The sequence below is a fragment of the Salmo salar genome, chromosome 19, assembly GCF_965601325.2.
Source record: "Salmo salar chromosome 19, fSalSal1, whole genome shotgun sequence".
In the NCBI taxonomy this organism is placed as follows: Eukaryota; Metazoa; Chordata; class Actinopteri; order Salmoniformes; family Salmonidae; genus Salmo; species Salmo salar.
In genome coordinates this window covers 41,760,001-41,763,094 of record NC_138309.1, presented here as the reverse complement: position 1 = coordinate 41,763,094, position 3,094 = coordinate 41,760,001, and positions in this window count along the sequence as shown.

Sequence of the window (3,094 nt, the reverse complement as noted above, 5' to 3'; positions counted from 1 at the left end):
AGGAGAGGTGGACCACTGTGTCCATCAAAGTGTAACTTAATGCATTTTGTGTTTGTGTGTGTGTGTGTGTGTGTGTGTGTGTGTGTGTGTGTGTGTGTGTGTAAGTTAAGGCAGTCCTCCTCTTCCCTCCCCAGTTTTGTCAATTCCCAGACTGTGGGATAATTTGATTTAATCAGAACACATCGGGTAAGCCATAGATTGCATGGAAGTAACTCACGTGCGTTTATGGAATTTCTCCTTCCGCTTATTACAATACGGTTCTGTTGCTGTCGTGACGCCAACAAAGGAGGTGCAGTTTGAATCATTTATTTGTATTTTTATTGATATGATCAAGACTTTTGAGATGTATAAACAATCTCAGGCAGAGTGCCACTAAAACATCAAAGGTAGCAGTTCCAGTATAATTGAATGTAACGTAACAGTATAGAATGAAAGCAAGGATGTTATGTTAATTAAAAGATTTGTCATCCCCCCCCCCACGAGTCATTTAATCTGGTTGTGTTACATGACTGTTTTAGCCCCACGATAATCAATATAATGTAGCAGTGACCGAGTTAATCATTACAGGTTTTAAGATAAGACGAAATGTACAGTACAGTATTGTCCATTAACTATTGTCCATTAACTTACAGTACATTATTGGCCATTAACATACAGTACATTATTGTCCATTAACTTACAGTACATTATTGTCCATTAACTTACAGTACATTATTGTTTTTGTAACTTACAGTACATTATTGTCCGTTAAGTTACAGTACATTATTGTCCATTAACTATAGTCCATTAACTTACAGTGCATTGTCATCCATGAACTTACAGGACATTATTGTCCATTAACATACAGTACATTATTGTCCATTAACTTACAGGACATTATTGTCCATTAACATACAGTACATTATTGTCCATTAACTTACAGTACATTATTGTCCGTTAAGTTACAATACATTATTGTCCATTAACTATTGTCCATTAACTATAGTCCATTAACTTACAGTCCGTTTGTCCATTAAATGACAGTCCATTATTGTCTACTAACTTACAGGACATTATTGTCCATTAACTATTGTCCATTAACTTACAGTACATTATTGTCCATTAACTTACAGTATTATTGTCCATTAACTTACAGTACATTATTAATGTTTCCATCCATAGAATCAGAGATATTTACCCTACAGTATACTATGATGTTTCCATCATTAGGATCAGAGATATTTACACTACAGTATACGTATATGCTGTGGAAGCACATGGCCCAGTCCGCCCATGCACTTCCTACCTAGCAGACCTATTATCTGCTTAAATGGGATTATGGGGGCTAATATTACATGTAAGCACTCTGCTCTCTCTCGCAGATCCTCTCTCTCAAGTTTTGAACCTTTTCTCTCCAAAACATGACGATCTCTGCTCTGCAAGACATGATGATCTCTGCTCTCTAAGGCATTATGATCTCTGCTCTCTAAGGCATTATGATCTCTGCTCTCTAAGGCTTTATGATCTCTGCTCTCTAAGACGTGATGATCTCTGCTCTCCAAGACGTGATGATCTCTGCTCTCCAAGACGTGATGATCTCTGCTCTCTAAGGCATTATGATCTCTGCTCTCCAAGACGTGATGATCTCTGCTCTCTAAGACGTGATGATCTCTGCTCTCTAAGGCATTATGATCTCTGCTCTCCAAGACGTGATGATCTCTGCTCTCTAAGACGTGATGATCTCTGCTCTCTAAGGCATTATGATCTCTGCTCTCTAAGGCATTATGATCTCTGCTCTCTAAGACGTGATGATCTCTGCTCTCTAAGGCATTATGATCTCTGCTCTCTAAGGCATTATGATCTCTGCTCTCTAAGGCATGATGATCTCTGCTCTCCAAGACGTGATGATCTCTGCTCTCTAAGACGTGATGATCTCTGCTCTCTAAGGCATGATGATCTCTGCTCTCCAAGACGTGATAATCTCTGCTCTCTAAGACGTGATGATCTCTGCTCTCTAAGGCATGATGATCTCTGCTCTCCAAGACGTGATGATCTCTGCTCTCTAAGGCATGATGATCTCTGCTGTCTAAGACATGATCTCTGCTCTAAGACATTATCTCTGCTCTAAGACATCTCTGCTCTAAGACATTATATCTGCTCTAAGACATTATATCTGCTCTAAGACATTATATCTGCTCTAAGACATTCTCTCTGCTCTCTACACATAATAAAGTAGGGTTATGTATTACAAACGGCTACTGTGTTCCTCGCAAAGCTATTACTTCACTGAGAAAAATGCTGTAACATAATTTGTAGCATATAGGAATTCAATAATATGTCAAATAAGTGCAACAGATATTTAACCAACAAAACCTCTAATGGGTTTGGTTACACATCATGTTCTTTCTGTGTTTACAGTTTGGAGTGATGGTTTGAATACATCACGTAACCTTTCAATATGACGAACTGTTGATCAATATTAACAAATAGGGTGTTCCACGAACACACACACACACACACACACACACACACACACACACACACACACACACACACACACACACACACACACACACACACAAATATGTTTAGTTGTACAATCTCTATTACAATCCAGTCTTCAACACAATACTACTGTTGTATAACAGTGCACCGGTGAAATCCATGGCTTAGACCTTCCGTATGAATTAATTTGTCTCGGAAAGGTTCTTCAAATAGCCTACAATGTGACGTCGCTTCAAACCGAAAGCCTACACCCAGAAAATCAAATATGTGCTAGTCATTATCCGCTTAAATCGTCTCCTGACTGATTCTTTTCAAAATGACTGAAACTAATGGAATCCTTTAAGGCCGATAATTCATTAGCTAAAGTACATGACTTCTGAATGTGTTAGATATTGTATAGGGCAGGAATATTGAAATACCTCGAGCACCCACTGTTGAAGTCATGTTGAAATTAGACCTACTGAACTAATAGCAAATTCAGCAACAAGACTTCAAATCGTAGTTTCACGTCCAATGGTGGTGACTCACTTCCAAGCAGTGCCTAATTTTGTGATGTGTGCATGTCTGTCTGTCTGTCTGTCTGTCTGTCTGTCTGTCTGTCTGTCTGTCT